Raw genomic sequence first — 19,160 nt, forward strand, 5'->3', positions numbered from 1 at the left:
GAATAAATGGCAATCAGGCATTAGATAAGGACATAGTACAGAGTCAGCCCTACTAGATTTAGTATTGTAAATACTACAGCTATGCATAAAGGACAAGTGTTGACACTAATCCTGTTGCATCTGTCTGCCGCCTTTGATCTGGTGGATCATAGCAAACTGGTCACCCGATTGAGGGAGGTAGCGAGATTCTCAGATAATGTGGCCCTATAGGTCGAATCATTTTTGAGCAGACAAAGCTGTAGAGTATGGAGTGGGGATGCAAAAGCAAACCCCATAACTCTCAAGTGAGGGGTGGCTCAAGGTGCATGTTTATCACCCTCTTTATATAATATTTTCACAGCGCCTTTCTTCAACATGTTTGAAAAAAGAAATATATGATTCATTAACTTTGCGGATGACACTCAATGTGTCATTCTTATGTTGGGACAACATAAAGAGGGTGAAAAAGGGTTAAATGAAACCTATGAAATCATCCAATGCTGGATGATGGAAAATGACCTGGCACTAAATAATGAAAAATTGAGTTGATGGTAATAAGCACAAGAAACAAAATTAACAAACTCGAAGTTGAAATAGCTGTATGCCATAGAAACCTAAAAGAAAGTGAAGACCTCCGGGGTAGTCTAAGACCAAAACCTAAACATGAAGGCGCACATAGGCAGTCTGATGTTATCCATTGCCTACCATGTCAAACTGCTGACTCAACTTAGACCGTTCATCTCCCAAACCAAATGTGAGACTATTTCTAGGGCCATTGTTGGGTCGAAGATCGACTATTGCAGCAGTCTAGTGGTGGGAGTAGTCAAATCTGATACCTCTCATTTGCAGACACTTGGAAACACTACAGTCAGAACCATTGTTGGCCTAAAAATAAGAGACACCATGTCACAGAAGCCAGGTGGGGTCTGCACTGGCGTCCCATTGCTTGCAGGATCCAATTCTGGTTACTTACCATCACCCATAAATGTCTTATGGGAGCGGGCCCACGTTATCTAACAGAAGCACTCTTAGAAAAATGCAGTACCAGAACATTGAGGTCGAACACTCTAAACCAGTTGCAAATTCCAAAATGTAGCCTTACGCAAGTTATCAAAAGTGAATTTTTTATGGCAGCTCCTAAGGCAAGGAATGATATCCCACCAGGCTTTAGAGATAACGAGTCTTTAGCAACATTCAGAAAAGGAATCAAGACGTTGCTATTTAAATAACAAGTCTTACATTATCGACACTCTGTTATTGAGTATAAAATCCTTTTTGACTTTTGTCGTGCCCTCAAGCAACGGGGTTTTATGGTGCGCTATACAAATAAAGTAAAGTAAAGCTGGATTCTGGAGGAAGGAGGGGCAGGCCTGCACTGCACAAGCCTGAGTCATCAGCTGTGTTAGAGAAAGACAGCCGTTCTGACTGAAGGCATTTCCCATCCAAACTGAATCCTGTCTCTCTGTGCGCCATGAGTATTAGTCAAAACAATAAAGATGAATTAAATAGGTGATTAGCACAGGCCCTGCTCAGAGTTGGCAGGTGCTAATCTGATTTCAATGCATTTATATTTCTAATGCAAAGTGTAGATTTCGCAAGGGTGCTTCAGGGCTTTAAGTGTGACTGCCAAGGCCAACTGCGTGTCCCCTGCCAAATGCTGATGTATACATAGGGGGTCATTACAAGGTTGGCGGTAAGGAGTTAACGGCGCCGGTAAAGGTGCCGAATCCGTCAACCCCTTACCGCCCCATTACGAATCTGCTTGCGGGAAACGCTAAGGCCGCATGGTAAAACCAGGTGTCCTTAGCGGGTCCCTCTAGCAGACCAGGGTGCTAACAACGGGCCCGTTATTAACGGGCCCTTTGTTAGCTCCCTCCCCATTCCCATTGAGCCCTATGGGGGCTCGAATGGGAATGGGGATGTACCGGGTCTGGGTTCCTTGATTGAGGAATTACTGGGTCCTCCAAGGTTGAAATGGCCCGGTAATTCCTCATTCAAGGAATCCGGACCCGGTAAGGGGTAACCATGCCACTATTTGCGGCATGGTTACCCCCATCCTTGTAATGACCCCCATAGTCTCAATAAAAGAAAAGAGAAATTATTGTTGTGGAAGTGAATGCATGAAGAGGCACAGCAATGTGTTTTTGCCTCGCTTAGCTGATTGTGAATATATTTCTCATTTTATCGTTTGGCCAGTATTGGTAAATGCCAATTTAGGCTGATACTCTGAAAAATATGGAATGTTTTATCTTGACTTTAAAATATAAATTACATGTTTTTTCTTGTTATTTCTTTCCCATGGTTGCAAAAGCCAGTGGTACATAACTTTATTAATTTGCATGCAGACTTTATAAGCTGTACTACTACTTTCCAAATGCATTTTGATAAGCCACATTTTGACCCTGTCCTATTTTTAACAAATTCCGATAAAGCCAAAGAGCACTGATATAAAAACTGCATATGTGTGTGGTCTACGATTATTCTTTCACTATAAAAGGTTTTGTGTGCCCAACACTGCATTAGGTCTGGAATTGCAGCCAAAAGGTCCCAAATAAAAAAACATAACAGCAGGCTCATTCCCCATGTTTTGACAAACCAAACACATAATCAGATGCACATTGGTGCATGCTATTGCAGGTGGTGGAAGAGACCTAGAGATATCAAAATGCTTACATGTTTTGGTGGTGATGCTGCAGATCTTCTTTGGCTAGTTACGATTGCTAGGCATGGCCTTTTGTAGCAGGGTCATACTGGGCTCTGTTGGTGCACTTTGAATTGTATTTTATTTTGTTCTCCTCTGCTGTTTGAATTACTTTAGTGACTTTATTGTCTCTAGGAAAGTGATTGTGCTGGGTGCACTTTAAAATACATTTTTCTCTCTCTTTCTCTTCTATTTGAATTATATTGTACAAGTGATTGTGATTGTGCTGGGGCTTTGTTGTGGCTTTGGAGTGCCTTAATTACTTTAGTGGCATTGTATGAACATTGGTACATTGCAAAAATTACAGAGTTTTAGATTGCAGATCTTTATAACTATGCAGAGATAAAGATGTATGCACTGGCAGCATGGTCTTCTGACAAGTTAACGTCAACTCATAATTTCTGAGATTGATAAGGAAGTTCCCAAGGAGACGATTGCTGATGATTACTGATGGAATGTGTCTTTTAAGACTCTAGAAATCCGATGATCAGAAGGGACAAATAGATTGCATGATTGGCCTTGCCACGAATACGTGTTTTAATCTACATAAGTTAGTTCAAACTAGAGTGCAGAACAATGAGATAATTTCAGGCTTGCACACATAGCTGCCAGCTATGTGCGAGGAAATGCTGCAATTGAAAGAGAATTCGAAACAGGGTGAGCATTAACCGCAGTTACAGGCCAAATATGATGATGTAAATGCACAATTGGCAAAGAAAGTGAGAAATCTTACTGAGAGTAAAGGAGGAATTGATGATTTGAGGGTGTTTGAAAATATAGAGACATTCCAAAGGTTTGGTAGTCAGTTCTCCAAACAATTATAAGTGATGGAAGATGACATTTTTAGGCTGATGGATGAAAATGATAAATAAAATGGAAACCATTAATCATTTTAAAATGTAAATTACAGAAATGATTGAGGTTATGATTAAGCTGAGAAAAGAAAACTCTACACTGTATTGCGAAACACAAAAGCTGCATGCACAGTGTCAGGGGTGTCAGAAGTACATTGTAATTCTCCCCCTGTGAGCACGAGGGCATTACCCTCACTGAGGCTGAATGCAGCCAGAGTCTGGGAAATGTGCCAGCTGCTGTTCACTCAGCAAGAGCTGGCTGCTGTCCAGTACTCGAGGCAGAGTCTGCACAACTAGAGCAGAGAAAGGGTGGTAATGCATCAAACAATGCACTCCAAATAATGAATAGTATTAAGAGTTTGATTACACCATGCAAAAAGGATTCAGGTATGGCCATCAAACAGGAACACCTTGAGAGTGTGACTGAACTTTTACAGATGCTTGAATTGCCTAACACCCAATTCGGTAGATCTTTCCACCTCACAATGGATCTCGCTTCTGCTAGCTTCATACAGAGTTTAAATGATCAGGGGGATTTATCATGGGAGGACTTTGAAAGAGAAATTAGGAAACAATTCTCACCTTATTGCTTCTTCAAAGATCACAAGAAGGCAGTGTACAGCATGATGGCTTAATTATGTTTATGTGATCCATGCAGCTAAGTGAAAATAACAATCACTTATAGGAATAACCACCTCTCTGACAGTGTGTAGGGAAGTTGGGTAGTAAGTAGTGTTTTTTGCTCTCTTATACGGTCCTTTCCTCACACACCCTTGCCCCCTAAAAAAGGAAACCTTTGTGCTCAATCTGTTTACTATTTTAGGACAACCGCTTTGGTTGGTAGAGCTAAAGCTTTAAGATGGAGAATGTTAATTACATCTCATTCTCCAATGAATTATACAAAAAATTCCTGGAATTACCATCCATTCTGGGCCCACCAGCAGTAGCCTCCACTGCAGCATCTGCACCCAGTAACCCAAGTAACCTGGATCTTCTCACTCAAAAAAAGAAAAAACTGATCAGGACGGAATCACACGGCCAACTTATGGTAGAATACCTCAAAGCTGGTATGATTCCAGAAGGGCTACAGGTCATAAACATACCCTGCGTCTTTCTAGATAACCCGAAATTTATGGGGAACTTCAGAGGCGTTGCCAATAAGTGTTCCTGAGATTGGGTTATTTTAGTAATAAAGACGGCAGAAGAGGAGGCCAATAAACAAAAAGAAGACCTACTAACATTAGAATAAAAGATCCAGGAGGAATCGACCATCCCTGCGACTAAAATGCTATTGGAAAAAATAGAGGAAGAAATGAAAAAGTTTAAGACTTTCACATTGGAAAAAAAGGTCTGGAAGCTAATAAAAGACTTCTTTAACTATAAAGAGGAAGTATCATACCCCTACCTATTACAAGGGTTTTTTCAACAACAAAATCCGAACCCCAATTGTGCTAGAGGCCCGCAGAATAACAGACCCCGGAACAACAAATATGTGACATTTTCTAATTATTCGAATAGCATTGACTCGGACTCCACAATGAGACAGCCGTCCACTAGTGGAGGAGCTACTGCATCAGGGGTCAACCACCATTCCCTTTTTTCGGGGCAGGGGAGACGAGGGAGGGCCAAACAGCGAGGCAATCAAAACATGTGCACCCGCCAGTGGCAACCCCCCGCAGTCGAGTTGGTAATCCCGATTTTCAACCTGAGTTCATATGCACTCAGTCCCACAGAAATTAGTGTATTAAGTAAGGGAATTTCATTTGTTCCCACTAAGATTGCAAATCAATGTGACACTGAAATTGAACTTAAGAACTTTTGCAGAACATTAAGACTGAAGTATTTCTTTCAAAATGCTAAAAGTGGGAACCCGGAAAAACAGAACATATCTGGCCTGAAATTACCCTCAGACATTTCACCTTCAAACATGATGGTGTCACCAGAAATACTGACATTTGAAAATAAGATCCAGCAGTAAATTCAAAGCCCATTTAAAACAAAAAACCAGCAGAGGGATAACGTATCAAGAACAGAATGAATTGCATTGAGACAACTTGAGGATAATCCCTCCTTTAAAATCAAACCCGCTGACAAAGGTGGAGGCATTGTGCTATGGGACTCGGTAGCATATGATCAGGAAGTCAATAAACAACTGGGAGATACGAAAGCCTTTAGAAATCTCCCAGGGAATCCCACTTTGGCACTCACGGAGGAAATAGTCAGTCTAATGAAACACGCAGCAGACCCTGAATGGATCTGTAAAGATGAACTGGCATTTCTGACAAAACCCAACCCCATGACTCCTGCCTTTTATGTACTCCCGAAGGTGCACAAAGATGCACTCACTCCTCCTGGCAGGGCCATAGTGTCAGCAATTGGGTCATTACTAGAACAACTCTCTATTTACGATGACTCCTTCCTCAGACCATTTATAGCATCTATGCAATCTTATATCCAGGACACTACTGCCATGATACGCATTACTGATCAAACCCTGATAAGGACGACTGACATTCTAGTAACACCTGACGACGAAGCACTTTACACTGATATCCCACAGAGTAAATGTTTAGAAGTCATGCATCTATAAATGGAAAAAAGAGAAGACCACACGGTACCCTATGACTTTATCACTGAACGTATCAGACTGGCCTTGACAAAGAACTTCTTCTTGTTCAAAAAAACATACTACCAACAAATACAAGGAACAAGTATGGGGGCAACCTTTGCCCCCAACCAGGCCAATATGTACATGGATCAGTATGAGGAATCCATTGTCTACGCTGCCACCAATCCCTTTCGGGACAAGATCGCTGTTGGCACCCATATATAGACGACATTTTCATGGTATGGAAAGGACAGGAAGATGAATTGATGAATTTCTTTAATTGGCTGAATCAACAAGCCCCCACTATAAAATTCACCATGTCGTTTAATAAGGAAAAAATATCATTTCTTGATCTTATCATCTTTAAAAGATCTAACAATACTCTGTGGACAACACTCTATAAAAAGACTACGGACAAGAACACGCTTTTATTCTACAGTAGCGTCCACCCTTTAAGCATGCGAGAAAACCTACCATATGGGCAGTTCCTTCGGATAAGGCGTAACTGTAGTGATATAGACGACTTTGAATTCAATAGTAGTGAATTAAGTAAAAAACGTAAAAGTTGCGAATATCCCTCAAGAACCATTATACAATCAATAAAGCGAGTACGTAACATGAACACAGACATATGTTTGAGAAAACAAAAGTGTGTAGATGACAGAATGACATGAATCTCCACATTTTCTCTGTTGAGTAATGATCTCAGGAAGATCATTCTCAAAAATTGGAAAATCAAGCAATCGGATGATTTCAAACCAGTCCCACCCAGATTTGCATTTAAACACATGCCTAATCTGCGTGATAAGCTGGTACACACATATCCTGTTGAAAGAAACCCAACCACTGATCAGAACCAACTTTGGCACCTACCACCGGTAGTAGGCCACTTCAAATGTGGGCACTGCTCGGTGTGCCATCTGGCGAGTAACATCAAACAGATTGATCTGAAAGGACGGATTTGGAAACTGAACACCTTTTCAAACTGCCTCACGAAATGGGTAATCTATGGCATAAAATGCCCTTGTGGTCTTCTGTACATCGGGAAGACCAAAAGAACAGTCAAAACATGCATATGTGAAAACAGATCAGCTATAAGAATCCACACCGCAGACAAACCTTTGGTAGCACATTATGAGACAGCTAAACACTCACACGACGAGATGTACTGGTTCGTAATCCAAATAACTCAAGCACATCCACGAGGAGGTGACAGGGATCTGGCCCTAAGGAAAACAGAACAAAAGTGGATTTACAACCTGGACACGGTTAAAACCGGTTTAAATCTAGCCGTGGAGTGGAATTTATTTTATTACTAATCTGTGAGGCTTATTAGTGACGATCAGCAGGCATTGGCAAATTTTTGTGCTACACTCTTCTCAAGTGTGGATGTTGTAATCAGTAATAGCTGAGCATGTCTTTGCTTGGGCATGAATCAGTGCCACCCCTGAAGCATCTACATGGGCGTCCTAAAACGAGGGTTGCGTGTTTTCACGCATCTAACAATGGGATCATGTGTATGTTTAGATTTGGGTGAAGACTTACCATTTGAATGGAAATCATGAAAGACAACATGGTTCGTATTTCACAATGGGTTTTCAATATTACTGTTTGATTGCCACTGAACATGGAAATACAAACAGTAACTGATCACATATGTGAATTTATGCGATGTGACATACTCTGCAGACGCACACACGCCTACTGGCGTGGATACAGTGAACACCTATCATAGCGATATGTGAGGTCACATGGACTCTAAAAATATTAAGAACAATTAAAAACAAAGAAAATTGATCAACGCCCATTATAAATGTGGCGTATTGGGAGTGAACATCCTGAAATATTTATATCATAAGGACGCAATTATATTTTCCATAAATTACCTTTTTGTACAAACGCTGGTCCGCACGTTATATTAACATTATTTAGCAACCGGCAGACGCAATAGCAATATATACTGTATACCTGGTTGAATACGGCCCCAATGCAAGATGGCGGTTACGTTCTCATGTACGCACATGCGAACATGGGAGATGTGGTAAATTAGACCTCCGTCCAAGATAGCGGCCGGACGAATACAGCCACAGTCCAATCGCCGCGGCCGCACTAACGTGCAGTGAGATTAAGTTCTACAATCCTGAAGTCAGTGGATAAGACTTGAATTTATACATGGGCGAATGCAACTAGAGCTTTGTCCCTGTAGGGACACTGACATTTATCTCTCTGACCCCCAGGATGCGCTCAACATTGAAATAATATCACACGTGAGGCACCAGTGGACCATTAATTCACGGACCTTGATTGCTCAGTTAAAACAAACGAGAGGTGGCACCCCTATCACATTGCAGGCGTCCCTCGAGTAAATGTGAGTTTAAGGATATCTTTACCTGAAAATACACATACCATACTAGAGGTTTGGATAAAATTGCCCTTGGTTTTCCTCCCTTTCTTTCCTTTCCCCTCCCCCCCTTGTTCTCTACCTTTATACGCACCAGCAGCAGTGCAGTCTACAACGCTGTTGGAGACAGCAAGGTGGTGATTCTTCCCCACCCACATAAAAAATATTGAGGAGAACGAAAGGGAGATAGTCTATATAACTTCTCCCTCTCTGTTGTCTTACAGTAAGGAATGATCCCATAGGCAGAATCATGAAGCCAAACAACTAAATTTGACTCCCACACGTAAAAAGAAGCTACGCAAGTAGCAGGTTAGTAGGGTGCTAACTCCTTGTGCTGTTTTGTGAAACAACTATGGTCACAACAACGATAGGTTTTTAACGTAGATTTATTTATTTTTGTTTGTAGGCAGTATATGCTGATCACATGACTGACTGTTGTTTTGTTTGTATGCCGGTTCGTATACTGAAAAATTGACAGCGTCCTGAAGAAGGGGACAGACTGCACACTTTAGATCAAGATTATTTCAGTTGTGCTGTATGTTTATCTCCTGAAACACAAGTCGGTGTGACGTGTCATTATATAAGTTAGGATATCATGCTTACCTAAAGTCACCCTGATACTAACATCACAGCCATTAGAATAGATATTATGCAATATCTATTTACCCATAAGATAAAAAGGATTTATCAATATATCTCTGTATAATGTACAAGGTTGATGCTATGACCAAGACTTTGAAGTGCCTTGAGATAATGCTGACATACTATTGTGTATTTTTTGTATTGTATTTTAGCCAGACCATTGACTTACTTGGCCTGCAGATGGTTGTTTTAACGATTTGAACATGAATTAAAAAATGTTTTTTATAATACCTATGTTTATGGGATCCATGCAGCTATGTGAAAATAACAATCAATTATAGGAATAGCCACCTCTCTGACAGTGTGTAGGGAAGTTGGGTAGTGAGTGGTGTTTTTTGCTCTCTTATTCAATTAGATGAGCTGCCACACCAGTTCTTGCAAAACCTGAAAATAGCATTCTCTCATTTTCTTGTGGCCTGTGACATTCATTCAGTGGAGTTCAAGACCACGTTTTTCTACACATTGCAACAGGATGTAGTTTCACAATTCACCCATGAATTCAAAAGAGATCACATCTTAGAGTGGATTATTGAACAGGCCACTAAAATCTATGAAATAATCTCTAATAAAAAGTAGGAAATAAAGTTTTGGAAAATGCCATTAGATAAAGCTCAAACTCAAACAAAAAATAAAACACCACATAACCAGAGGGGTGTAGCAATGCAAGGAATGATGGCACCACCCCGAAAACCTGTGTTCCAACCCATAGATCCCAGTGTAAGAAGTGTGCACATTAGTCCTAGGTATCTTGGTAATTCCCCCAAGTGGGATTTTGCTATGATATGTCAGGGCTAAATAACACCCAGAAATGAATGTATAACGGGCCATACCAGGCATTGGCAGTCCAGAGTAGGTTTGACCATGCCATAATGGTATATGGCAAGACCAAGGTATGTAGATAGGTTCATTGAACAGGTAAATCAACAAAAGGAACAATTTGGGTCAAATGAGAGACAGAATATGACCTATGCCCCTCACAATATGTTCAGTCACCTCCACAGGGTGACCATGGACAGAGGACAGTCTCTCCATGCTCCCCACCCCCTATGTCATGGGAATTCAGGAGAAACACAAACATGAACCAGTCTCCTGAAAGTAGCCACACAGGCCTGATCAATGTGAATTCAACCAGTACTGACCTAGGGCACAGAGGGATGAGTTTACAATTATGGACCCAGTCTGTCCATAACCGGTCCGGTCCAATAAACCGGTCCGATAGCATAGCAAGTAGATTGCTCGCTTTGACATCTGTGTAGAGCCTGCTGATGCAGATTCGAATCCTGGCAGGGCCAAACTCAGCCTTTCATCCTGGCAAGGTCGATAAATGAGCAACACACACTGTGGGTAATAATAAGCAGCGCTCAGATACCTGAGGGTTTGTAGCGCTATATAAATGCTGAATTATTATTATTATGGACAGTTTCTAGTGCTTGGAGGCACGTGTGAAGATGCAGTCTGAACAGATAGGAAAACTGTGTGCAGTGCAGAAGCAGAGTGGCAACAATTGACTACTTAAATGACTATGCCAGGCTCCACACAATGAAACATCAAATGACAATGATTTACCAATGAATGAAGAAACTGAATTGGCTAGCAATTTAAAACCACGAAAATAAGTTAATAATAATGACATAGGAAACGAAAACATACACAAGAAAGGGGTGTGGTTTAATTTAGAGTGTAACCACACCATTGATGTGTGTGAAAATGAGAGTGAACAAAAGAGAATTGCACAGTAATAACTCAAAGAACAAAGAATCAAATGACAGTTTAAAAAGGACATGTGATGTGAAACAAATGAGATGAGAGGTAAAGATATAAAAGCAAATGAAGGTATTGCATTGCCTCGCAGTTCTAAAAGTGATCATATCTCCACACAGATTAAAATGTTTCAAATGTCAGATGCAAATGAATTCCCTGAGGAATATTTCTAACTACAGATGTTCCATGAGGCAGAATTGACAGGTACGGTATAAGAAATAGATAAGTGTAGCACACCAGAAACGGATGTTCAGCCACATGATGCTAATAAAAAACCAGAACAATTGGGTTCCAGAGGGGAGGTAAGTGAACAATATCCAGGCAATGGGGGAAAAGCAAAAGAGGAATGGAGGGAGAACACTGGTGGTCCCGAGGTCGAAGGACAGTCAGTGACAAAGCTCCAAATGAATTCTCAGTACAGAAAAGTAAACAAAGAAATTGAAAAGAGATGGGCCAAAAGGGGACTAAAATGTAGTTTCCTATGCCCCTTCGCTTAGCAGGATGCCTGGCAGGCCTAATGAAAAGCCCTAAAATCAGTAGAAATTCACCTTTTGTGTGCATACTTGAAGAATGTGAGGACAGGTATGATGCCCCTATTATTATTGAAGAGAGGTGTAATACATCTGTAATGATTGACACAGAGGTGCAAGCAAACGTGATGTCAAGGAAATTGTTGGAAAGCATAAATGATGGGAGATCCCACAAGACATGCTGAAGTTGAGACATATTGAAAGCCATGTGCATAGTTTTATTGAAGAAAAACCAGTGGAAGGTGTCACTAAAGTTGTCATCAAGGTAGGGAAGCATTGAATGAGACAGGAGGCGGTGGTCACAACCAGTGAAGAGACACAATTCCTTTAAAGACAAATTGCGTTAAGAGACGGTCACCCCTTATTGATGAGTTAAATAGGGGGTTGTGGCCTTTGGACAAAAAAAACTTAAACCAAAAAAGACCCAGAGTAGCAGTACAAAAGAATGCCATACCATTGCTATAACAGAGAGTGCAGTTCCAGTGTATCTTCAGAATGGTTGTGTACACTGTCATTCTCATGTGCCAGGGTGAAATGCAAGAAGCGAAAGAAAAGTAATCATTAGAGATTTACTTAGACCCCAGGGAAAACTTCTAAACACAGATAGATGAAAACACATTGGGCCTGATTCACAGAAGCATTTTATAATGGCGCAATCCCATAGGAAAACATTCTGTGAATCAGGCCGATTATGTTTTCATCTAAGTGAGGAAAACTGTGAACAAAATTTTGCTATAGAGTCAGATCAGAAAAAATATATTTCAACAATTACCGAAATACACATGAAAAAAGATCAGGCCTGGATTCCTGTGAATGTGAATGGCCATCCAGACATAATTGAAGTGATGTTGGTCCTAAAGCAGGAAATCATGAATGAAAATGTGTTTAAACAAATGCTTGAGAGAGAAAAGATACCAAGTTTTAAGATACAAAATCAACACATTTTTGGACTAGATGGCCCTGATTTGGGGCAAAGAATTGTGCGAAGATGCATGTTGAGAATCAAGATAGGGTCCAAAATCATTCACCGCAATGTATGGGTTGTATGTGGAACCAAAGCTAAATTCTATCTAGGAAATCAGATCAGGCTCAGAATGTGTATGGTTTTAGATTTCTTGAATGAAAAGGTTTGGTCTAGACTAGGTGGGGTGGCACCTGAATTTGAGAACAGAAGACAAGCTTATCATTCTGCTCAAATTATGCCATATGCATTTGAGCAAAGGATGTTATTATTCCTGCTTCCACAAGGCAATATGCAATAGCATTAAGCACAGGCAGGGATAACAGATGACAGCGACTGATGCTTGTGTGTGTCCTAATGACAACAGGAGACAGCAGGGGCTAGAATGTGAATATACACCATTAGTAGAAATTGAAGGGAATGGTGTGTTGCTAACATATTGTTGTGGGCAAAGGTGCTTTTGCAAGCAGTTCTTAAAATGCAGGCTAATGAATGTCCTCGAAGTCCAGTGTTGCTGCGCACTGGACACTATTCTATAGATTGCAAAGTTTTAAATTTACTTTTTGTCTTTTAGTTTTAGTGATTGAGGAATTGCCGTAAAACTTTAAATGATTGTTGGCATATGTTACACATAGAGCTGCATGTCCATTTGCACACTGGACGGTTTGTTTGGCCAAAAGGAACATTTGTTAAAAAGTTTGTTGGGGATGATTTTTCTATAAGGGTTTCTTTTGCAACAATGATGACTCCTACCATTTCATACCCTCGACCGTTATCTATGGCAGTTGTTTTTCTTTTCTTGTTTATAAGCCTCTTCATTGAAATATGGTTCTGTGCCGCTTGTGTGACTCCATTCACCTTCACAGAAGTTTTAAAAGGTATCTATATGACATTGCACATGTTTAGAAGTACTTTCTGTATATTACTGTATATTACTGATTAATTTACTTAGTGGTTTCATTGTGTTTAAAATCAATATAAACAATGTTCTCTTTAGTAGAAATGTGTTGTCAATTGGAGCTTCAAGGATTTGTCTCCTGTGGTAGTTTTTAAGGGTAGATCGTGACTTTTCAGGTGTTTTTATAAGATTGTAAAAAACTCTATGGTGGAACATATTTTGTACAAATATTATTTTGGATGGCTTTACAGTGGGTACGTTAAGACTGGTTCATTAGAAGGTCTGCTTTTGTTTGTTCATCTTTTTTTAGTTTTTGTTTTTGCAAGGGGGCCTTACCTCTTTTAGTGGTGCTGGTTTAGTTTTGTTGAATGCGGTTATTAGCTGTGTTGTGTGAATGTTTTCTGTACATTGTTTTATAGGTGGATGACTACATAGCTTGCTTTTATTCTTATCCACTCTATTTTTTCCATGGAGTCAATTTTTAGTAGCCGTTTTGTTGTGTCTCATGGGAAAAAAGAAAGTTTGAGTTTGAAAAATGTAGAATGTATATGCATGTATTGTGCATCAGTGTGGGTGTGATTGTAGATATACATATATTGTTGTTTGATTGTAAATTGGGATAATAGCTGTGGTTGGAAAAGCTGTAAGATTCAGAGTCTGTAGAGGTGTGATGGGCTTGGGTTAGTGAGTAAGGGAGTGGTGGTGTGATTGTATAAGTAGGAACATTATAATATTTTGAGCAAAACAGAGCAACAGTGGGTATTATAATGGTGGTCTTCAGATGGGAATACAAAGGGTGTTAATGGTGCAATATAATGAGTAAAGATGAAATACATGTTGATTTGAAAAGACTACTCTAGGGTAATATATAGTGGCAGTACATTGTTACAAATAGAGAGATAAACATTGTATATTAATCTACTTATTTGCTGAGATGTGAAGGGTATTCTTTTTTCAGTAGATATTTTCAGCAATCTTCTTCTTCCCTGTAATTGTAAAAGACAGTTAGTGGGTATATGTGGTAATGTAAAGGATTTTTAGTAAGCAAGGTTATTATTTATGAAGGTAGGAGGAGTTGTTTGGAAAATTAATGAAGTTATGTCATGGGTGGTGTACTGAAAGGTGTTAGCTATGTTGTTAGAAGAATTGGAATATAATTAGTTCTGTTTTGCACCTTAGGAGGAACAGGGCAAACATGGGTGAGAGGAAAACGTACATATCTATGTTATTTTTGTACCGCTGATTATATTAAAATAACTGCTCTATTTGTGGTCTAATGCATTTGTCTTTTGTTGCAGTGTTTTCAAAGAATAGTGAAATTTTGGCCTAATGGTAATGCAATGGCGGATTGTTGTTGCAGCAGTGTTTGGTGCCTTGTAGTAGTGGTTGGAAAAGAAGAATACTTTATATGTAAGGTGAAGTGTTGTCTATAGGTACTTTGGTGGTATACAGATATGAGTGAGCAGATAGAGAATGGTGGCAGTGTAAGAGGTGTAATGGGGGAGGCTGGAAAGTGTCACATTTATATTGAATGAAAAATGGAAAGTACTGACCGTTTAAACATTTTGGTTATTCAATTTACCAATCTCCTGCGATGAAGGGAAGGAGAGGGAGACCATATGGAGGACTGATTATAGGTATCAGAAACACTGTTAAATCTAGACAGCTGGAGACATTATCCAGCGATAAAGTGATTGCAGTGGAAATGGAGAGCATAAGTGACGGAGGCAAAGAAAACATACGTATCATCAACCTATATAGTCCATCTTATGGAAATGGAACCGAACCTCTTCAAGAAGCAATCCATGAACTACTAGCAGCATGGGTGACTGATCCGACCAATAAATCGGTAATTATCTCTGGGGACTTTAATTGTCATATGTCAGGCGTAGTTGGTTCTACGAATAATCCCCTGCTGAACCCATCAAATAATATGAAACATAAAATTAAAGATCCAATTGGTACCTCTTGGCAGACATTTTTCAATGAATGGGAAATGGAGATGATAAACGGTAGAACCCCAAGCGACAATCCTGGAAACTATACCTGGCACAGTAGGAAAGCAAAAAGTGCCTTGGATTATATATTTGTGAGCCCGCAGATGGCCCTGAAAGTAAGAGATCTAAAGATCACCACAAATGATTGGAGCGACCACTCTACTCTCGTGTTAATGTGTAATATAGGCATGACAGCTACATATACTAAACCCATGGGGGACATGTCATCTAATTACTCGGGCACTCGAATACGCTGGTCGGATAAAAACATGGACGCGGCTGGAAATTCGGTACAAACCATGGACGATAACATTCTGTCCCAGCTCCAAAACATGTCCCTAAATGAGGTGGAACAATGGGCTGCCACTTTTTCCTCTCTACATGCGACATCTGCAGTAAACCAAATAGCGACAGAAGATAAAATGTCAGTAACATACGACAAAAGTATAAGAGATGCCAAACGCAAGTTGAGAGCTGAAATTCGACAGGCTAAATGGACTAGCAAATCCTTTGGAGAATATCACGGAGTATGCAGAACCATAAAAAACAAATACAGAGGGTGGATTAAAACCAAAAGAATTGAGCAAAAACTTAAGCAGTCAATGGTTCAAATCATATGCTCCAAAAATTCTAGAAGCATATGGACTTTACATGGCCAAGCAAGGGGCAATGGCTGTAGGGATCTGATCAACCCGATAAGTGCAAATGAATGGTCAGACTTCCTTATGTGCCGAAATATCCCCAATGAAGAGGTGGGTAAGCCGGTAGAAAAGATGACACCAAGGTCCGTCCCATTCAATTTAACAAATGCACATTTAATTTGTAAAATTAAAAAGCTTAAGTCATCCAGGGCTCCTGGGCCCAATGGTCTCTCAAATGCTGTACTGAGGAGCCAGCCGGAATTTTGGGCTAAATTTGTAAGCATACTATTTGGCAAAGTACTAGCAGCTGGGAGGATTCCTAAATCATGGCAACATGCCTATTTAATCCCAATCTTTAAGAAAGGAGACAAGAAAGATCCCTGTAATTACAGACTACTTTCAATGTTAGACTGCACAGGGAAACTCTTTGCAGCACTTCTATTGGAGAAATTAGAAGAATGGGCGTCTAAAACTGAAATATTTAATACATTTCAAAGTGGATTCCGGAGAGGATATTCAACAACCCATAATATCATTATCTTAGACACCCTGCGCACAAAAGCAATGAGGAAAGGAAATCCACCTCTATATGCTCTGTTTGTAGACTTCAAAGCAGCCTTTGACTCGGTTTGTCGTGAAAAACTATGGGCAAAACTTGAACTATTAGGTTGCCCCGAGATCCTCCTGTACTATCTAAAATTACTGCATGAGGACAACACAGTGGCCTGCAGACTTAGTAATCAGGGGGACTTCACAGCAAAGATCCCACAAAACCGAGGCGTCAAGCAGGGTTGTGTGACGGCCCCATTCTTGTACAATTTGTTCACATATGATTTACCAGGGGTCATCTTAAGTGAACATAATTGCCCCCCTGTTGTCGGTACCATCCACTGTGCGGTACTAGCGTATGCCGATGATTTGATTATTATGGATCACACATTTAGCGGCTTACGGAGGTCCTCACTGAAGCTGTGGGAATATGCTACAAACAACGATCTAATCATCAACCAGGAGAAAACTCAGTTGATGGCTTTTTCAAATAAGAAGATAGCACGACCCAGATTATTTTTGCATGAAATAGAAATTAAATATACCCAACAATATAAATATCTAGGGGTCGAAATAGAGGCCAAGTTGGGTTATAACATCTGTATTCAAACAAGGAAACATCGGGCAGCACAAGTAACGTCATTGATCAGCCAATTTGCAAGGCAGAACTGTGGAATGTCACTATATGGAATCCGTCAAATCTACACCCAGGTACTAACCCCAATGGTGGTTTATGGATTGGAAGCGCTATTACAGATGGATTTAAGCTGGCTACAAGTGATAGAGGGGAAGTTCTGGAGAAGAATCCTTGGTCTCCCCCAATCCATCCCAATGGCATTGCTAAGATTGGAAGCTGGGGTTTCCTCACTGAGGTCCATTATCCTGAAAAGGAGAGCAGAACTGTACTTAAAGATGGCTAATCAACCAGAGTCTCGATTATTAAAAGAATTTAGCACGGAAAGTACAAAGGAATCCACCAAATGCCATCTGAAAAAGGAGATTGAAGCCCTCCTAAGGACAATATGCTGGACTATGAGTGGAGAGAAACTTACTGAACCTCAAAAAAAAGCACTTTCTAAAAAAATCGACCTTTGGGACTGGCTAGAAAATTATGCACACCTTGACAAGCTTCCAAAATACAAATTTATTCACCACATGCTCTATACATTTAAACAAATGCAGCCATATCTATCCCTCAGTCCCTCTAGTAGACTTAGACGATTTCTACTTTTACTGAGGGTTGACAATCTACCGCTGCTGACTAACAAAAGCAAACATAATAGTTTGACTTCTACAGAGAGATATTGTAGACTTTGCAAGAATAAAGGATACAAAGAAACAGCTTATCATGTACTCTCCAGATGTGTAAACATGATGGATACTTACATAGTAAACTTTGGCATCTTTGTCCATGATACGGAATTCATAGGGGAACCCGCCTTCTGGCAACGCCTCATGAACACTCAGAGCATGCAGTTGCAGATCGCAACTTTTAGAGTATGGTCGGAAATTGAAAGAACTTTGAAGATCTCTATATGAATTAGTTAAACAGCAGGTTATAGTCTGTGATAGTGGAGCATGATCTCTGTTATATGTGTTTTAGTATTTTTAGATTTTTAGTATGTGCAATCGTTATTAAGTTTGAATGATCTGAAGAATTGTAAGTGTAATAAGTCCTAACTATGCTACGTTTAATGCTATGCTATGCTATGTTTAATGGTATTTTAAACATTTTTTCTTTCTTTTTATTTCTATCTTTTAATTGATTAGTTGACTAGCTGATTAGAAACAATGTGAAATATGTAATAAGTAATATGATGAATTTATATAATTTATCAGCATGTGTAAAGTTTAAATATAAACTGTAACACATTATTAATAAATAAATAAATAAATAAATATATTGAATGAAAAATGGAAAGTACTGACCGTTTAAAAATGTTTCTTTTTGGGAGCATGTTCATGAAAGTTAAGCTATGCATATATGCATTTATAGGAGCTCTGTGTGCAATTGTTTTTGTAAAAGAAAAGAAGATGCATTAGATTTGTAAGTTTAATATATTGGCAGTACATGCATACTTGCTAACATGATCCATTCCAATCTGTAGGTGCTTATGTAGTCCCAGTTCTTTTGTTTGCGTTCTGGGACTTGTAGTTCCACTTATCCCATTATAAAACTTGGACTACAATTCCAGATTGCAGAGAAAAAAACTGGACTGGATAAGCACCGACAGATTGGAACAGGCTATGTTAGCAAGTTGCGGACTGTTTCCCATTAATTTTACCATAGAGAAACAAAGTCAAATTTTGCCAAAGCACACATCCCAAACCGCTGGATGGACTTGGACCAGGTCCAAAACAACTTGAGCACGAAGCGACAAAAAAGTGCTGTTTGTGGTTTGGGGTTATTCTGTGCTTTTTTTTTAAATATTTTTTTATTGTAAACTTTAGTATATTACACACTTTTGTTACATTTCATTCATTACCATTTATGTCCAAATCCATGAAACAATTAACAATTAACAATAGACAATAAAAAGAACCCTTTCCAAAACATAATTGCTAAATGTTAAAGAAAAAACAATCGCAAATGTCTGTTACCTGGCTGACAAAACCTTGTCTAGAAAGTCAATGACAG

Source organism: Ambystoma mexicanum, chromosome 12 (assembly GCF_040938575.1).
Source record: "Ambystoma mexicanum isolate Mex_15411 chromosome 12, UKY_AmexF1_1, whole genome shotgun sequence".
NCBI lineage: Eukaryota > Metazoa > Chordata > Amphibia > Caudata > Ambystomatidae > Ambystoma > Ambystoma mexicanum.